The sequence below is a fragment of the Suricata suricatta genome, chromosome 7, assembly GCF_006229205.1.
Source record: "Suricata suricatta isolate VVHF042 chromosome 7, meerkat_22Aug2017_6uvM2_HiC, whole genome shotgun sequence".
NCBI lineage: Eukaryota > Metazoa > Chordata > Mammalia > Carnivora > Herpestidae > Suricata > Suricata suricatta.
The window spans coordinates 35,217,629-35,238,600 of NC_043706.1; positions in this window are offsets into that span (position 1 = coordinate 35,217,629).

A 20,972-nucleotide genomic window follows, 5' to 3' on the forward strand; every position below is an offset into this window, starting at 1 on the left:
ATTTCAAGTTTCATAGCATTGTGATCTGAAAGTGTGCATGGTATGATCTCTGTTCGTTTATACTTATGGAGGGCTGCTATAGGCCCCAGTATGTGATCAATCTTGGAGAATGTGCCATGTGCACTTGAGAAGAAGGTGAATTTCCTATGTTAATATAACTTAAAAAACATCCAGAATTTCAAAAATTTGTTAGCCTTTTGTCTTTTTGATTCTAGTGTATATGAGCTTTTGCTCCCCCTGCTGGCTGTCTCTTTAGAAATACAATGAATTAGAGAAAAGCCTAATTTTAAGTCAAGAATATCTTCAAATTTTATGTTCTCTGTATAGAAGTGGTTAATGTTATAGGGGGTGTCATTTTGAGTAAGGAATTGATTGAATCATGCCTTTTCTTGTTTGTAACTTGGAAGTGGTATTTTATGCACAGAAGACATTTATTTAGCCTTTTTTTTTTTTTTTTAAAGGTTAACTAGATTTTAGTTATAGCATGTGTCATGCATTTACTCTTCTGGATTTTTAAGAGCCCCCTCATTAGCTATCTTTTACACCCAGTTTTTATCCAAACAGAGCAGCTTGTAATTTCTGTGCCTCCATTTGGTCATTCACTCATATGACATTTATTTACTGAATGTTGTTTTAGTTTCTCTAAATCACTGATAGGTGTTAAAGTAGACATGGAAAGATGAGATGATACTCCATAAAGGTTTTGAGCTTCTCCTCTGCTTGAGATGTGTAGTATCTGCCAGAGAAATATTAGGTAAATTCAGGACAGTGTCTTGTTAAGTAGCATGATGAATGTTACAGATGGCAAACAATTGGATATTAAAGCTGAAAAAGGCCATTGTGGTGTCATAGATAAGGCAGGAGGCATCAAGAGTAACTTGAAAAAGACTGAAGAATGGGAAGTGGTTTGGAAAGCAGAAGGGGAGGGTGAAGGACAGGCATTCTAGGCAAGGAGACATCATGTCAAAAGGCAGGAGTTGGGTATTAGTGTCATTTGTTTAGGGTACAGTGAAAAAAGCACGTTGTTAGGAGCTTCACATACTTGATTTAATCCTTATGTTAATCTGGTGTGGTGTGACCATACATTTCTAAGATGAAGTACGTTCAGATTTATAGGGGTTAAAACTGATATTAGCATTTCCACTGACATGTTTTGGAAGCACTGGGATTTTATGTTGTAGATAATGGTGCAGATGAAGTCTGTGCTTCTCTGACTGTAACTAAAGATCCCTTATTGAAAGGGCCATGGGGCATAGGTATTATACTATCTGATTTTTCAGCCTCTAACATTTATTTTAAAAATAAGCATTAGGTATCAGTAACTGGAGCTTTATTCTAGTGTTTCACTGTTTTAGGCCTTCTTAAAGCTTTATTGAAATGTTGGTAATAGGGATAGAAAACATGTACATGTTCTGTTTCTGTACACCCCCTTTCCCTACCAGTGTTACTGGTGGAAATAGGATAATTGATCAATGGCACTTTTTCTTGTTGAGTCTGGATCCAGCCCCAGAGTAATTTTTTAAAACATGCACATGAGGGAATGGCATAAGAAAATGTTGTGTGATTTTAATTTTAGTCCTTAAGTTACACTTTGAATCTTTGATTTGTATTGATGATCTATTTTGGTGGTGGTGTTGAAAGTTTTAGCTTTCACAGAATTTTTCTATGAAGTTTAACCAAAATTATTTCTCAGACTATTTTCAAATGGCTAAGCAGTCACAGCTTTGATTATAACAACTGCCTAGCCAAGGCTAGGCTTTCATCCAACAGTTAGTAGGTTGGTAATATACACTAAACTCACTGAAGCAGAGGACTGTCTAGATTACTGAGGACTGAGGTAGAGACTCTTAAACTTTCCCAATTGATTAAGGATAAATGCTTACCAGGTTAATGCAGTTGATGAAGCGTACTTTGATCAATTTTAAGATTAGTGACAACTTAAAAGTTCTGCTTTTAATTTTAGGCTTTGAGACAAATTGGATCTTCATGATTTCTTTTTGCATTTACGTATATAGGCATTTGCCTTTTATGTTCTTACCAGATATTTTCCATAATTGCACATTTTCTGGGCATCTAAGATAAACAAAGTGATGATTTTTTAATTACATATGAGAACTGTTGAGTAGTTACCCTAATTCTACATGGGGAGGATTATAGGTCTTCCTGCAAGATTCTTCCCTATGGAACATGATGAGGAATGATTAGGAGATGAGATGTAATAGATTGTCAAGTGTATCATATTTCTTTTGAACAGCTCTTTTTTTTTTTTTTTTAGTGTTTTATTTATTTTTGATACAGAGAGAGAGCATGAGAGGGGGAGGGGCAGAGAGAGAAGGAGACACAGAATCCGAAACAGGCTCCAAGCTTTTGAGCTAGCTGTCAGCACACAGCCTGATGCGGGGCTTGAATCCACGAACGTGAGATCTGACCTGAGCCGAAGTCGGAGGCTTAACCGACTGAGCCACCCAGGCGCCCCTGAACAGCTCTTTAAAAAATTTAATTGAGATATAATTGATACATAATATACTCATTTTAGGTATACAGCATAGTGATTTGGTATATGTATACACAGTGAAATGAATACCATGGTAAATTTACTATCACCATACATAGTTACAAATATTTTTCCTCATGATGAGAACTTTTAAAATCTACTTTTGTAGTAGCTTTTCTTTTTTCTTTTTTTCTTTTTTTAACATTTACTTATTGTTGAGAGACAGAGAGACAGAGTGTGAGCAGGGGGCGCAGAGAGAGGGAGACACAGAATCTGAAGCAGGCTCCAGGCTCTGAGCTGTCACCACAGAGCCTAATGTGGGGCTCAAACCATGAACCATGAGATCATGACCTGAGCGTAACTGAGCCACCCAGGTGCACCTCTTCGCAGCTTTTCAAATACACAATACACTATTGTTAACTATAGTTACCATGCTGTACGTTACATCCCCAGGACTTACTGATCTTAAACTGGAAGTTTGTACCTTTTGTCCCCTGTCATTCGTTTTGCCCATCCTCAATGTCCCCCACTTCTGGCAACCACCAACCTATTTTCTGTATTTTTGAGTTGGGTTCCGCCCCCCCCTTTAGATTCTACATGTGAGATCATATACAATATTTGTCTTTTTCTGTGTGACTTATTTCACCCAGCATACTGCCCTCAAGGTTCATCTGTGTTGTCTCCAGCGGCAGGATTTCCCTCTTCTCATGGCTGAATAATAATAAATGTCTATATATATCACATTTTCTGTATCCATTCATTTGCCGATAGACACTTAGGTTGTTTCTGTGTCTTGGCCATTGTTAGTAATGCTGCAGTGAACTTGGGGGTGCTGATTTCTAGTCAGAAGTGGAATTGCTGGTCATATGGTAGTTTTATTTTTAACGTTCTGGGGAATCTCCATACTGTTTTCCATAGTGGCTACACCAGTTTACTTTTCCACCAATAGTTGTACAGTGGTTAAATAGCCCTTTTTGTATGAAGACCAATTCAAGAAAATAACACACACACACATAAGGTAAGGCTTTTCAACATGCACATATTTATCATTTTTTCTTTGTTGTCGTCATGCTTTTTAAACTTTGATAAAACAGTATCTCTAATTGCAATTAAGCATTTTCTTAGCCTTGTTTTAACTCAGGTATTTCTTTTTTGTCGAAAATTTAGAAACTGCATATTTCACATGCATTGTAGTATTTGTAATGCTGTATCTTTGAACAAATTTTATGTAAAATGTGACTGTGGGCTGGGAATGTGGTTTGAGTGGAAAAAGTTGGCCTCAGAGTTCCATTGCAGATTAGGGACACAAAGGACAATATTTTAAACTTAAAAAAAATTTTTTTTTAAATACTTATTTATTTTTGGTAGACAGAACACAAGCAGGAGAGAAGAGAGGGAGACACAGAACCTGAAGCAGGCTCCAGGCTCTGAGCTGTCAGCACAGAGCCTGATGTGGGTCTCGAACCCACAGACCCTGAGTTCATGACCTGAGCTGAAGTCGGATGCTTAGCTGACTGAGCCACCCAGGTGCCCCACAAAGGACAGTATTTTAGAGCTTCATAGTGCTGAGGAAGCAGGAGGGAAGGGTGTTGCTCTTGGGAATGGAGAGCTGTGTTGAATAGGAGTGGGTCACACAGAATGTGGTCCACAGGCAGGCTTGGGGGTAGCTTGGTGGGTGCAGAAGTTCCTTCTTTGCTCAGATTATGAAATTGGGAGTAGGGCTTTCACCTTTCAGTATTCCTGAATCCCTGGCCAATTTATTTAATTTTTGGTGTGTGTGCCTCAGTGCCATGTCTCTTGAGGCAACTTTCGTCTTTTTAAGGTGCCAACTCCTAACCTTGAGATAGCAGCAGCAGCTCTGCCAGCCCCAGGCTGGTGGTGAGATGGTTTCTTGGAATTACTCAGCTAGAGGCAAGCTTAATTAAAAAAAAATGTGTCATAAAGTGATTGGTTGAGATTATCATTCTTTGAACATTTTAAATTTCTTCCTGTAATTAGACTCAAGGGTGATATCATGAAGTTAGGAATTTTGGTCTGTAGGTTTGCTCACTATTGTATATGGTGTGGTACTTGAGGCAATTCTAAATTTCTTTGATAATTCCCTCCCCTTTTTGCCTAGGAGATTAATAGTAAAAGAACTAAATTTTAAAAGGGCTTCTTATTTTTAAAGACATCTAAACATTTTTGAGTTCTTGAAATTAAATAGAAGTTTGAAGTTGTACTGTTGGCTTATCCATGAAGTAGTCATGAGAAAGCTCTCTGAGATACTGGTGCCCTCGCCCTTGGTATAGTGTATTATCCAGTGACCTTTGAGTTTTCTGTGTCACTTGAAGAAAAGAGGTCCTTATTTTTACTTCAGTTACTGCAAATGTCAGTGAGAGATACCTCTGTGGTCACTGACTTTCAACAGCAGTAAGGTCAGATAAAAAATTCACCAGGCCCTTTAGGAACTTGTGTATAAAGGGCACTGTGTTATCATGGAACATATGCGTTCCTGTGTAAGAATCTGGGATGTTCACACCGAAGACCACTGCATTTATGGAGAAGGCTTATTTTATCTTACTTGTTTAATGTTTTGTCCTGGATAAGTGATGACTCAGAGTCTTAATGTTCACCTTTAGGGAACACAAAAACATGAAAGAGAATGCATAGAAATGACTAGTCTATAGGCAGGTAGTTGGCAAAGCTACTTTAAAGAAAATTCTTTTTGTGTGTGTGTGTTTTTTTTTTTGTAGTTCTGTTAATAGATTATTTCAAGAGAGTTGGATTTCCCTGTGTGCTTTGAAGTGAAGTGCTTGTTGTGCAGTAAAGAAGCAAATCCAACCTCTTTGTGGAATTTGCTGGCTGTGGATGTATCACACATGGAAAGATGTTAAGACAGCATTTATATTTTCCTGCATGAAAAATTAATATGACTTATAAACTCAGAAGTGGACTTGGCACTCTGGTTTCTCTGTTAAGAAGCTATGGTCCTAAGCTTGCAGCTGATGACAGCTGCTCAGTTAAGGCATTGACAGGTAGTGGGTTGGAGAGACAAATTTAAATATGGCCTTGAATGAACTGTTTTTCTTCTGCATTTTAGACCTATGAAGGGAAAGACTACAGACAGACCATGGAAGGGGGATTTGAAGTTCTTTTTAATGTGGGTTTTAGAATTATTTATTCCAGGTTAGTGTTGCTTGTCCTGTTTTATCAACTAATGAAATATAATTGAATATCTTACTATTTGCTCTAATTCTCTAAACCAGTGCCATTGTTAGAAGGCTTTAAGAATTGCCACACCAGGAACCAGCACCTAGTCTTTGACAAGGATACCAAAGTATGCTTTGTGAGAGAGACTAATTGTTTATTGTGAAATGAGCCTGATAATGAGAGACTGCACACTCTAGTGGAAAAATATTTCAGGTTAAAGACTGGATTTTAGTACTGGTTCTCTTACTTAGGTATATGATTTAATATTTCTGATCCAGAGTTGTTCTTCTACCAGTTGGAACAATACAGTAATAGCTCCTTCCTTCCTTCCTACCTACAAGGCTGTGTGAGGACCAGTGAGAGATAAATAAGCACATATAAATGCTGAATAGTGTTACTGAGATAAGTGCTACTTGGACGTTAAATTTAGTTGTAGATTTCTCTTAGATGACTTTGAAGAAAGTAGAAGAAATTTATTGTAGTTCTTAATTTTTTTTAGGTTTGTTTATTTTGAGAAAGAGAGAATATGTGCATGTGGGGGAGGGACAGAGAGATGGGGTGAGAGGGAATCCTCCCTAGCAGGCTCTGTGTTGCTAGCATAGAGCTGGATGTGGGGCTGGATCCCATGAACCTGTGAGATTCTGACCTAAGCCAAAATCAAGAGTCAGATGCTTAACTGACTGAACCATGCGGGCGCCTCTTTTAATTCATAATTTGCTGAGAGCTTTTTTCTTCACAAATGTTAACTAACTTTTGACAAATGATTTTTCTGCATCTATTGAAAGATCATATGACTTTTCTTCTTTTACTGTTAATGTGGTAAAAAGATCTGGCCCCTGTCCTCCTGTAGGAGTGGTAGTTGAATAGAAAGAAAAACAAAGAAATACTGGTAAAATATAATTGAGGGTTACAAAAGATGCAGTGGGAATGTAGAGAGAATGAAATCAATTTGACAAAGTCAGGAAGGCTTTCAGAGGAATTCCGCTCAGGTGAAGATTTGGAATTTGTGAGTGGAAGGAAGGAGGGAGTGGCTTATCTTAAGGGCGTGGCTATTGTAGCAGGAGTATGGAATGCATATTGGAGGTTGGTAGCAGAGATGTGAATGCTGTGCACAGGCAGAGTTATGAAAGTATCCTTCCATGCTATGTTAAGGTTTCTTTTATTTTCTTTGAGTTTTTATTTAAATTCTAGTTAGTTAATATATATGGTAAAAAGGTTTCTGTCTTGTATAAAGGTATGGGAGCCACCTAAGGGTTTGAGAAAATGGACGTTATTAGCTTTATGTTATAATAATGGCATCTCTTCTGCAGGGATGCACTGTGGATGATAAGTTATTTAATATTAAAACAACCTTATATTACGGGGATAGGCCTTGTTTGGTTGTGACATATCATAATACTTGTATGTTGCTGGCTTCCATTTGTTAGTATATTACAGATTTTTGTTTACATGCTCATGAAGGATTTTAATCTGTAGTTTTCTTTATCAGGTTTTGCTGACTTCAAAGTGAGTTGGTAAATATTTTTTCTTTTTTTTGGAAGAGTTTGTATTCATCTGGCATTAGTTGTTCTTTAAATGTTTGAAGAAATTTGCCTGGTAGTTTTCTTTGTGAGAATTCATTTGATGAGGATTTCAGTTATTTTTTTATTAGAGTTAGGGTTATTAGGATATTTTTTAGTGGGTGTTATGTCAGTTTATTATATTGTATTTCTCAACAGTATTTGTCCCTGTCATATAAGTTGTTGAATTTATTGGCATAAAGTTGTTCATTATATTCATTTATTATTCATGTAACAGATGTAGGGTCTGTAGTGATATTACCTGTTTCCAGTATTGGTAATAGGTGTTTTATCAGTTTGTTAATCTTTTAAAAAAACCTTTTTCTTTTATTCATTTTCTCTATTGTCTATTTTTTTAAATACTTAATTTGAGAGGGAGGGTATGCACGAGCAGCAGCAGCAGAGAGAGAGAGACAGTCCCAACAAGTTCCACCCTGTCAGTGCACAGTCTGATGTGGGGTTCGATATCACAAACTGTGAAATCATGACCTGAGCAGAAATTGAGTTGAGGTTAAGCAACCTATTGAGCCACCCAGGCGCCATTGTCCATTTTCTATTATACTGATTTTTGCTCCTGTTTTAATTAATTTACTATTTGTTTATTGTAGTCTCTCTAGTGGCCTTGTCTATTTTTCTATTATGTTGATTTTTGCTATTTTAGTTTATCTACCAATCTATTTCTCTATTTATTGTAGTCCCTATGCCCAATGTAGGGCTTGAACTCACAACCCCAAGATCAAGAGTTTCATGCTTTACCTGACTGAGCCAGCCAGGCAACCTCTGCTCCTATTTTATTTCCTTCTTTCTAATTTGGGTTTTCTTTGCCTTTGTTTTTTTTTTTCTTCTTGGGGCAGACGCTTAGGACATTCGATAACTTTGTTTTCAAATACTGTCATTTAGCGGTGTCAGGATGGCCGAGCGGGCTAAGGCGCCAGACCCAAATGTTGTCATTTAAAAACACTTTTCATTCAGTACTTCTTTTAGCTGTATTCCACAAATCCTTGTATATTGTATTTTTATTTTGTTTCAGTTCAAAATATTCTCTAATTTCATTTGTGATTTTTTTCCTTCGATCTATAGGTTATTTAGAAGTGTGTTGGTCTTGATGAAAAGAATGTTTTCTATAGTTGTTCAGTGTAGTGTTTTTTTTTTTTTTTAATGTTAGACACACACACACACACACACACACACACACACAGTGTTTGAGCAAGGAAGGGGCAGAGAGAGAGAGAGAGAGAGAGAGAGAGAGAGAAAGAATCTGAAGCAGGCTCCAGGTTCTGAGCTGTCAGCACAGAGCCCAACATCAGGCTTGAACTCACAAGCCTTGAGATCCTAACCTGAGCCGAAGTCCAGTTGAGTGCCGACATTCAACCAGCTGAGCCACCCAGGCGTCCCACGTATAATGTTCTGTAAGTGTCAATTAGTTGAAGGTGATTGGTAGAGTGTTTTAGAACCTTCTGTATTGTTACTGATTTTGTAAATCTAGTTTTATTAATTGCTGAGAGAAGAGTATTAACATTTCTAACTGTGGATTTGTCTTTCTGGCAGTAACATTCTGGAAATTTTGGTTCATGTATTTTTAAGCCTTCACATATACACTTGTTATTTTTCCTGATATATTGACCCCTTTATCATTATGGAATATCCCTTTTTCTGATAAAGTTTGCATCCTCTGAGATGACTATAGGCCCCCTAGCTGCGTTCTGCTTCTTACTCCCTGCTAGGTATGTCCTTTTGCATTGTTTTATTTTCAACCTTTCAGATTCTTTATATTTAAAGTATGTCTTTTACAGACAGCGTACTTTTAGCTTTATTTTTAAAAATTCATTCTCACATTGTCTGCCTTAAAAGGCCTTAAAAGTGCTTAAATTAGTTCACTAACATTTAATGTAATTATTGATATGTTGGATTTAGGTGTACTACTTTAATATTTGCTTTGTTTGCCCCATCTCTTTTTTGTTCGTTTCTTCATATTTTCCTGTTTTTTGGGGGGAGGTAACTGAACATTATTAGGATTCCATTTTGGTTTTTTTGGCATTTTTGTTATACCTCTTTTCATTTTCTTCTAATTTTCTGGAGATAAAATTCACATTCCATATAATTCAGTCATTTAAATTGTACAGTGTAGTGTTTTTTTCTAAATATATTCACTGGGTTTGGATAGCCATCACCAAAATCTAATTTTAGAACACTTTTGTCACTGGTTTTAGAACATTTTGTCACTCCTAAAAGAAATTAGGCACCCATTAGTGGTTATTCCTCATTTCTTCTGATCCCCCTGCCTGTGCTCTGAGCAGCCACTGATCTAATTTCTGTCTATAGATTTGCCTATTGTGGACATTTCATATAAATGGAATCATAAAGACCATATATGGTCTTTTACATGTGGCTGCTTTCACTGGACAGAATGGTTTTAAGGTTTATCCATGTTGTGACATGTTACTATTTACTGCCTTTTGTTGTGGAATAATATTCCATTGTGTGGTTATGCTGTGTTTTATCATATATCAGTTGATTTTTTTTTGGCTATGAATATTTGTATACAAGTATTCGTGTGGGTGTATGTTTTAATTTCTTGTGCAAATATACCTAGGAGTGGAATTGCTGGGTCGTATGGCAACTCTGTGCTTCACCTTTAGAGGAACTGTCAAACTGTTTTCCAAAGTGGTTGCATCGTTTTTCATTCCAACCAGCAATGAATGTATGAAGCTTCCAGTTTCTCCACATCCTTACCATCCTTTATTTGTCTTTGTAATTGTAGACATCCTAGTAGGTATATAATGGTCTCTCACCGTGGTTTTGATTTGCATTAATGACTAGTGATGTTGAACACCTTTTCATATGCTTATCTGCCATTTGTGTGTGTGTGTGTGTGTGTGTGTGTGTGTGTGTGTGTGTGTATTTTTAGGAATGTCTGTTCAAATTCTTTACCCATTTTTAAATTGCATCATTTGTTACTGAGTTGTAAGAATTTTAATATATTCTAGATACACATCCCTTAGCAGATATATGATTTCTGAGTATTTTTCTCAGTCTGTGGGTTGCCTTTTTTGCTGTATTGATGGTTTGTAGCATACATGGTTTTAAATTTTGATGTCGTCTGATTTATCTTTTGTTACTTCTGCTTTTTGATGCCATATCTAAGAAACCATTGCCTGACCTAAGGTCATAAGGATTTCTACTTACATTTTCTAACAGTTATATTTTCTTTTATATAGGTAAGTCTAGGATTAATTTTGTGAGTTTTTTTGGGTGGGTGTGAGGGTCCAACTTTATTTTTTGTATATGGATATCCAGGTATCCCAGTGCCATTTGTTGAAAAGACAAATGTAGAATTGCTTTGGCACTCACTGTAGTCAAAGATTAATTGAACATAAGTGAATGGATTAATTTTGGATTTTCAGTTCTGTTCCATTGGTCCATATATCTATCTGCTATGACCATACTGTCTTAATCATTGTTGCTTTATAGTTTGTTTTGAAATCAGGAGGTGTGAGTCATATTATTTTTTTTCAAGATTGTTTTTGTCATCTGTCTGAGATCCCTTGAATCTTGAAATGAGTTTTAGGATCAGCTTGCCAATTTCTTCAAAAAGCCTGTCAGATTTTAATAAGAATTGCATTGAATCTATAAATTAATTTGGAGAGCTTTGCTTTCTTAGCAGTATTATCTTCCATTGTCATTTATTTAGTTATTTAGTTTCTTTCTGTGATATTATATAGCTTCACTGTACAAGTCTTAGCACTTTCTTTTATTAAATTTATACCCAAATGTTATTCATCTGGTATTCATAGTTTCATTTTCTGTGTATTACTAGTATGTAGAAAAACTGTTGACCGCTGAATGATACGGGTTTGGACTGCATGGGTCCACTGAAATGTAGATTTTTTTCAATAAGTACAGTATAGTACTACAAATTTATTTTTTCCTTTTTCTTAACATATTCTTTAGATTATTAGTGTGTGTGTGTGTGTGTGTGTGTGTGTGTGTTTTAACTTTGAGAGAGACAGAGTGAGCACGAGTGGGAGAGGGGTAGAGAAAGTGGAAGAGTCCCAAGGAGGCTCCGTGTGGTCAGTGCAGAGCTCGATACAGAGCTTGAACTCACAGAACTGTATGATCATGACCTGATCATGACCTCCCAGTTGCCCCATATTTTCTTTAGATTATTGTAAGAATACAGTATAGAGAACATATACAAATGTTGAATGATTTTATGTTATCAGTATGGCATTTAGTCAACTGGAGGCAATTAGTTATGTTTTTGGGGAATCAAAAGTCATACGTGGATTTTACATTGTATGGAAGGGGGGTGGAATCCTAACCCCCACGTTTGAGGGCCAGCTGTACATTTATTGTATGTTGATTTTGTCATGCAACATTGCTGAATTTGTTTAATAGTACTTTAGTAAGTCTTAGAATTTACTACATGCAAGATCATATTAGCTGCAAATACAGATTGCTTTACATCTCTTTCAATTTGGATACCTTTTATTTCCTTTTCTTGTCTAATTACCCCGTTTAGATCTGTTAGTACAAGTTGAAATGAGAGTGGACATCTTTGTTTTGATCCTGTTTATTTTTTAAAGTTTGTTTGAGAGAGTGTGAGTTTGGGGGGCGGGGGGGGGGCGGAACGACAGATGGAGAATCCCAAGCAGCCTCTGTGCTGTCAGCACAGAGCCTGATGCAAGGCTTCAACTCATGAGATCATAACCCGAACTGAAATCAGGAGTCAGACACTTAATTGACAGAGCTGCCCTGGTGCCCTTGATCCTGTTTTAGTTACCTGTTGCTACTACAACAAATTGTCACAAATTTAATGACTTCAAGCAACACAGATTTATTCTCCTATGGTTTTGGAGGTCAGCATTTAAAATGAGTGTTACGGGGCTAAAATCAGGGTATTGGTCAGATTGCCTCACTTTCTGGAGTGTCTAGGGAAGAATCTGTTTCCTGCCTTTTCCAGATTCTGGAGACTGCATTCTTTGACTTGTGGCCTCTTCTAATGTTGTCAGAGCACACCACGCTCTGTTTCTGTTTCTGTTCTTACTTTGCCTTCTTTGTTTTTGAGCTCTCTTGTCTCCCACTGTTAAGGACTCGATGATTATATTGGGCCAACCCAGATACTTTGCTCATTTCAAGATCCTTGATCATATCTGCAGACTTCTTTTTAACATGTTCATAGATTCTGGGGATTAGGATTTGGATATTTTGGGTAATCATTATTTATCCTACGTAGTTCCTGATCTGAGGGAGAAAGTATTTAGTACTTTAACATTAAGTGTGATGTTAGCTGTGGGTTTTTCATAGATGCCTTTTATCAGAGTGAGGAGGTTCCTTTCTACATTTGCTTTTGTTGAGTTTTTATCATGAAAGAGTGTTGGATTTTGTTAGAAACTTTCCCTTTGTCTCTTGAAATGATCATATGGTTTTTGTCTTTTATTAGTATGGTGTATTTACATAAATTGATTTTTAGTCGATGAGTGTTGTTGTCCTGGGATAAATTCCACTTTGTCATAGTGTATATTGCTTTTTTGGTGGATTTGGTTTGCCAGCATTTTATTGAAGATTTCTGTATTTGTAGTCCTAGGGGTACTGTGCTGCAGTTTTCTTTTGTTATGATGTCTTTACTTAGTTTTTGTGTCAAGGTAACACTGGCCACTTAGCATGAATCAGGATATGTTCCCTTCTCTTCCCTTTTTTGTTTTTAATTTATTTTTACTTTTTATTCTTTCTTTATTTTTAGAAAAGTTTGTGAAGACTTGGTATTACTTTTTAAATGTTTGGTGGAATTCCCTAGTGAAGCCTGGCTTTTCTCTGTGGGAAAGAATTTGATCTTTTCACTTGTACATCTGTCTATTTTAGATTTTTTTCTTTCTTCTTGTGGTGGTTTGGGTAATTTGTCTTTATAGGAATTGGTCCATTTCATCTAGGTTACCTAATTTCTTGGTCATAGTCTTCGTGAATTAGTATTTATTTATAATCTATTTTATTTCTGTAAGGTGGGTAGTGATGTCCTGCTTTCATTCCTGATTTTAGTAATTTGATTCTTCTCTTTACTTGGTCTTTTAGCTACAGGTTTGACATTTTTAAAAAGTCTTTTTGAGGAACCCCTTTTGGATTTTGTTGATTTTTCTCTACTACATTGGTTTTGCTCTAATCATTGTATTTCCTTCTGCTTGCTTTGGGCTTAGTTTCATTTGCTGTTCTTTTTTTTAGTGTCTTAAGGTAAAAGATTAGGTTATAGATATTGAGATATTTTTCCTTAAAATATTTTTAAAGTTTATTGATTTTTGAGAGACAGAGAGCAAGTTGGGAAGGGGCAGAGAGGGAAGGAGACACAGAATCTGAAGCACGCTCCAGGCTCTAAACTGTCAGTACAGAACCTGCCTGATGCAGGGATCAAACCCACAAATCGTGAGATCATGACCTGAGCCCAGGTTGGATGCTTAACCAACTGAGCCACCCAGGAGCCCCCTGATCTTTTTCCTTTTTTAATGCAGTCATTTACAGTTATCTGTTTTCCTCTGAGAATTGATCCAGCTGTATCTCAGACCTTTTGATAGGTTTTCATTTTCATTCATCTCAAAGTATTTTTTATTTTCTTTTGTGTGTGAATTCTGTTTTGACTGTTGGTTATTAGGAATGTGCTATTCAGCTTATTAAAAGTCATACATATTTAAAGAAATTAAGAAAAAATAGGTTTTATATTTACCCACGTACTTAACACTTTGTTTTTCATTTTTCATTTTTTTAAATCAGAATTTCCATCTTGTATCATTTCTCTTCTGTTAAGTAAACTTCCTTTAACATTTCTTATAGTGTAGGTTTGCTGATCATGGGTCTCTTAGCTTTGATTTATGTGAAAAAAAGTTTTTTTTTTTTTTTTTTTTAATTTTAGAGTGTGTGTGAATGGGGGAGAGGGGCAGAGTGAGGGAGAGAGAGAATCCATGCTGAGCATGGAGCCTGATGCAGTCAGTGCTTGATCCCACGACTTTGGGATCATAACCTGAGCTGAAATCAAGAATCAGAGGCTCAATTAAGTGAGTCACTGGGGCACCCCTGTAAATACTTTTTATTTTGTCTTCATTCTTGAAGGATATTTTTGCTGAATATAGAATTCTGGGTTGTCAAGAATTTTCTTCTTTTATCACTTAAAAAATGGCCTTTGGGGAGCGCCTGGGTGGCTTAGTTGGTTAAGCGTCTGACTTGGGCTCCAGTCATGATCTCACTGCTAGTGCTTTGGAGCCCGGCGTAGAGCTCTGTGCTAACAGCTCAGAGCCTGGAGCCTGCTTTGAATTCAGTGTCTTCCTCGCTCTCTGCCCCTCCCCCACTCACACTCTATCTCCCTCCCTCTCAAAAATGAATAAACGTTAAAAAAAAAAAACGTTCTACTGTCTTTTGACCTCCCATTGTTTTTTGAGAAGTCACTGATCATCCGTATTATTATTTTCTTACATGTGATTTGTCAATTTTTTCTGGTTCTTCTAATGAAGTTTTATTTTTGGTTGTTGGTAGTTTGACTGTGGTGTGCTTAGGTATTTTCTTTGTATTTGTCCTGTGTGGTTCACTGAGCTCCCAGAATCTGCAGATTTTCAGCTTATACTGCATTTGGGAATTTTTTCAGCCATTATTTCTTCAAAAATGTCTTTGTTACATTTTCTCTTACTCCTGATTCTAGGACTCCGGTTGTACTTACATAGTTGTTTAGACCTTTGATAGTATACCACATGTCACATAATGACTTCAGTTTTCTAATTGTTGTTTTTCCCCCTCTTGTTCAGATTGGATAATAGCCATTGATCTTCAAGTGTATTGGCTCTATTAGCTAGAATAGTTAATTTTTTTTAATAGTTTCTATTTCTCTGATTATATTTCCTATTTACTACGAGCATATTTTCCTTAATCCTTGAGTATGGTTATAACTAACAGCTTTTAAAATTCTAGTCTGGGAGCTCTTGGGTGGCTTGTTTGGTCATCTGACTTTTGATTTCAGCTCAGGTCATAATCTCAGGGTCGTGGGATTGAGCCCTGTGTCAGGCTCCTCGCTAACGTGGAAACTGCTTAAAATTCTCTTTCCTTCTGTCCCTTTTTCTAAAAACAAAACAAAACAAACAAAAAACAAACAAACAAAAAAAACAAAAAACAACCAAAAAGTTTTGTCTGTAAATACTGAGGAACTATATCTTAGGTTGTTGGGGGAGACTAACAATACATGACAATTAAGTGCAGTGTGGGGTCTTGGATTGGAAGTTGGGCCAGAAAAAGGATATTAGTGGATTGATTGACAGAGTTTACATAAGGTTTGTAAAATAGTTGATAGTATTTTATCATTAATTAGTTTCCTGGTTTCCTTACCTCTCTGGGGGTTATATAAAATGTTAACATTAGAGAAACCTGGGTAAAGGTTAAAAATCCTCCTCTATTAATAACAACATCCAGGTTTTCTCTTGGTGTTGGTTTCTTTTGGTTGATTGTCTCTTCTGTGGGCCACATTTTCCTGTTTCTTTGAACGTTTAGTCATTTGGAATTGCATCTTGGACATTATGAACCATTCATTATCAAGAGTTTGGATCTTTTATATGCCTCCAAAGAATATTGACTTAATTTGTTTTATTTTTATTTACTTGTTTAGTAGGATAGGCTCAAGTTGTTTAAATCTGCATTCAGTTTTTAGTCTTATCTGGGATCCTTGTCTCTTTCACACATGCCTATTTCAGGGAACAGCTACAGATTTGGAGCAGAGTTTGTAAGTAAACTATGTACCTATCTTGTTATGCTGTGTTTCCCCCTTGATTTTATCCCTCAGTTTCCCCCTAGTGGAGTCATTCAGTGTCATCTGGTTCTTCATGCCAGTGAGAGTATGGTTTCTGTCCAAATTCTGTTGCCTAACAATGCTTAACTGGGCCTGCCTTCAGGCAAAAAGTCATTAAAAAAGAAAAAAAAAGTTTCCTCAGTGCTATTCCTTTTCCCAGGAATTTCTCTATAGTGTATTTTCTGCTTTTGATTGTTTTTCATTGTCTTCAGGTAGGTATTTTTTAATTTTGTCCAGAGTTTATAGTTTATATCTTTGTGACAGTTGGTCCAATAAGAACGCATTATGTTCCATCTCCAGGAATCTCAGGAAGCAGCTCCTGGAAGTGAAACTTAATACTTTAACCATTTTATTGAAGTATGATCTCTCTGCCTTACACGCACACACACACACACACACATACACACAGTGCACAATTGTAACTCTACAGCTCAGTGTGCTATTACAAATTGAACATGACTTAGAGAAATAGAACATTACCAGCACCTCAGAAGCCCCTTTTGTATCCCTGCCCAATCACTATGCCTACCTGCTTCTCCAGAGTCTTCAGTCTCCTATCTTTTAGCGCCATATATTAATTTTGCCTGTTATTGAACTTTGTATAATTGATAATGATGTATTTTGCATTTTGTCTTGTGTCTGTCTATATGTTTGAGAGATTATTCCATGTCAGGTGTAGGACCAGTTCATTCTCATTGTTGAAAAACATTTCATTGTGTGAATTTACTATAATTCATTTATCCCTTCTATTGTAAATGGATAGTTGGATTATTTCTATTTTGGGCCTATTAAAAAAAAGTGTTGCTTGAACAGTCTTCTGTAAGTCTTTTGGTGTACATGTGGATTCACTTCTATTGGGTATGTATTGAGTAATTGAATTACTGGGTCATGGGTGTGATCCTTTTGTTCAGCTGTAGTAGGTATTGCCAAACAATTGACCAAAGTGATGGTACCTAATTGGTTTTTTTAATGAACAAATATTAGATTTTAGCTTTTAGGAATTTGAAAGCAAAGAGTTATTGCAAACAATTCATCATTCTTACCATGTGCTAGCCCTTTAGTGTTTGAGTGGCAAATTGGTAGTTTGATAATACAAGATAAACACAGCCTTAATTCATATATAATAATACATGTTTGCTTGTTTGCTTGCTCGGGCTTATTGAATTTAGTGGAATCATTTATGTGGTTATAATTCTTACATCTGTCGTTGACACTCATATGAGGTATTCATATATCTAGTTTTATCAGTCACATACGTTTTGCTAACCATTGGTGAGCTATCTGGTTCATGGTCCAGGAATTTATAAGTTGTTGACCTTAAAGATGTTTGTTACAACTTATTTATGTTCTGTGTGGATGGAATTCTATAATTTTTGTTATATTTTGTGTTATATATTTTTGCTTAATGAAGCATTTATATCTGGTACTTGATATACACAGTAATCTTGGAAAAAGAGATATGATAAAGCTAAACGTAGGATATGAAGAGCAGCTGGTAGAAAGTGGTAACAGAACATGGTAAGAGATTGACCTTGGGGGTCCATCTTCACTATGCAGTGATGCTGTGTGACAAAATAGTTATTCTCAGATTAGGAAACTTTTCTATAAAGGGCTAGACAGTAAATATTTTAGGGACTTCTGTTGCAGCTACTTGGTTTTGCCATTGCAGCACAAAATCAATCATAGACAATATATAGATGAATAGTTATTATTATATAATATTTATCAGCACTGAAATGTGAATTTGTATAATTTTTACATGTTACAAAATAATACTTTTTGATTTTTTTTTTCCATCACCTGCAAGGTAAAAACCACTTGTATTAGTCTGCTGGGACTGCTGTAAGCAAGTACAAACTGAGCAGCTTAAATAACAAACGTGTTGCATCAGGGTTCTGGAGGCGAGAAGTCAGAAATCAAAGTGTTGGCAGGTCGGTTCCTTCTTAGTAAGGGAACGATCTATCTGTTCCAGCCTTGTTGGCTTGTAGGTGGCCATCTTTGTGTCTCTGCATTGTCTTCCCTCTGTACGTGTCTGTCTTTTGAGTACAATTTTCCTAGTCATACTGGATTAGTGCCCACCGTCACTATCTCATTTTAATTTGATTACTTTTGTAAAGATCCTGTATGTCCAAATTGGGTCACATTCTGAGATATTGGGGGCTAGGACTTCAAAATAATTTTTTGTTTGTGGGTGGAGGGCACAGTTTAATCTATATTATTCATTTTTTTATAAAGTTAATTTGTTTAGAGAATGCGTGCACATATACACACACACAAGTGGGAGAGGAATAGAGAGAGGGGGGAGGGAGGGAGGGAATCCCTGCTTGGGATTCTTCCCCAGTCCTTGCTGTCAGCACAGATCCTAACTTGGGGCTCGATCTCATGAACTGTGAGATCATGACCTTCACCAAAATAGTCGGATGCTTAACTGACTGAGCCACCCAAGTGCCTCTATAACATCATTCTTAGCTTTTGATCATTAAAAATCAGGTGGGGTGGTCTGGATTGGCCAGCTGGCTGCACTTTGTAGCGCTTGACTTATGTATTAGGGCAGAGATGATACCAGCTCTCAAATGTTGCTATGTGCATCTTTAGGTGAGATGGCTAATCTTGTGGAATCTTGAGATTCACTAGAGGAACAATCATCAGTTTCATCTTTGAATATGAGAGACAAAAGTTCATACTGATTTACCAAAGATATTTAGATTTCAGGTTCAAATAACCATTATTGTGGTTTTAATTTTAGAAAGAATAGGCACTCCTCCCCCCCCCCCCCAAAGCCTAATTGGAGATGTTCCTGGGAGATGGGTTAGAGTTATAATGTTATAATCTAGTTTACTACGTAAAAGCTGGTTTAGATTAGTGACTTGAAGTAGTTGCTCAGTGTTCAGTAGAATTGCTTTTAAGGCTTATATAAACATTTATATTAAGAATTATATGGAATATTACTTGGTGATCAGAAGGAATGTATTCTTACCATTTGCAACAACATGGATGAAACTAAGACTGTATTATGCTTAGGAAAATAAGTCAGAGAAAGACAAATATCATATGATATCACTTACAAGTGGGATTTAAGAAAAAACAAATGAACAGAGAGGAAGGGAAGGAAAAATAAGATAAAAAGAGAGAGGGAGGCAAACCATAAGAGACTTTTAAATAAAACAAACTGAGGGTTGCTGGATGGGCTAAATGGTTGATGGGAATTAAGGAGGGCACTTTTGGATGAGTACCGGGTGTTATATGTAAGTGATGAATCACTGAATTCTCCTGAAACTATTAAATCAGTTAACCATATGTTAACTAAGATTAAAAAAAACATGGGAAGAAGAAGAGGTAACCAATAAACAAGCTATCAAAAAACACAAAGCAACAAAAAACCCAAAACAAAAAATAATTTTATTTTAGAGGTGCCTGGCTAGCTCAGAGGAGCACACGACTCTTGATATCAGGGTTGTGAGTTTGAGCCCCACATTGGGTGTAGAGATTACTTAAAAATGAAATGTTAAATTTTTAAAGATTTTAAAAGTAAACTCAATTTTAATATATTAGCTACCACTAATGCGTTAGTTGTTGATATTATAGTAAGGAATTTTTGGGCAGATCTCAAAATTTTTTACAGTCTGTTTCAAGAGCATCATTGTTAGCAATGTGTATGTGTGAATCAGGATTTTCTTGATTGCCATCAGTCCTTCTTAGTATAATATTTACTTTGCATTTAGGATTCTTTTTCATTTTTTTAAATGTTTAGAGTTCGAGCAAGAAAGATAGTGCACAGGGAAGGGGCCAAGAGAGGGAGAGACAAATCCCAAGCCGGCTCCATGCTCTGAGCTGTCAACACAGAGTGCGAAGTAGGGCTTGAACCCATGAACTGACCTGAACCGATGTCAGACACACAACTGATGGAGCCACCAAGGCGCCCCTACATAGAGGATTCTTATCTATAGCCCTTGGTTTCAGCGTATTTTAATCAAATTAACCTTGTGTTTTTAGTCACTGACTAAATTTTATAATAATTTGAAAGCTTTATACTTGAGCTTTGAAAATTTATTTACTGTAGAGCACTTAACTTTCAATTTTATATTTATGCTCTTAGTAAGGTTTCATTTGAAAGGAAGTTTTTTTCTAATTGACAATTTGAGAAACTGCTCATTTAGCATATGTAACCTAATAGGAAAAGGTGAGGCAGGAGATAAAGGAAATTGGTTACTTAAAATTGGGTTAATATACTGATGAGGAAGGCACAAGAGAAATGAAATCAATTCAGGTTATTAGTTACCCAACTTTTGTTTTTTATTTCCCTAGCAACTTTTAGCATCTTGTGGGTACTTTGTTTCTACCTTCAACTTCAGAAGATATGCCATTCTTTATTATTTCTTGGTATAAGCTAAGTAGAATTACTAGTAGGTTGTGAATGGGTGAAAGGACTTCTTGTGTATAAGTGGCAAGAGAAGGAATCGCTGTCAGCATTACAGCAAAACAAGCAAGCATAGAAAGGATTTAAAATAGATACTTCTTGTCAGTGCTAATAATGTATAGAAGAAAATACAGGATAGGAAGTATCCTTTCCCTATTGTATATTAAAGGCTGTATTTTTGGAATATGTTCTTTGTGCAGCAGTTCTTGGATTTGTTCATGTAGTTGAAATGATCTGTGGTTCTTTTGAGGAGGTAATGAGATAGCCAATTTTAATTCTGGTCAGTAATATTAACCCCTTAAAGTCTGTAAAGAACAATAGTCAATTATGGTGTCTCTCTTATTAAAGTAGAAGCAGAGGGCATTTTGGAGTGTGGTAGAAAGAGCATTGAGTCTCTTATGCACATATTGGTGTGAGGATGTTACTGTGTAGAGCTGTGTCTCTTGGCTTGGAATGGGATGGCCATTGCATCCTCTTTCTGTCATGTTTCTGAGATTA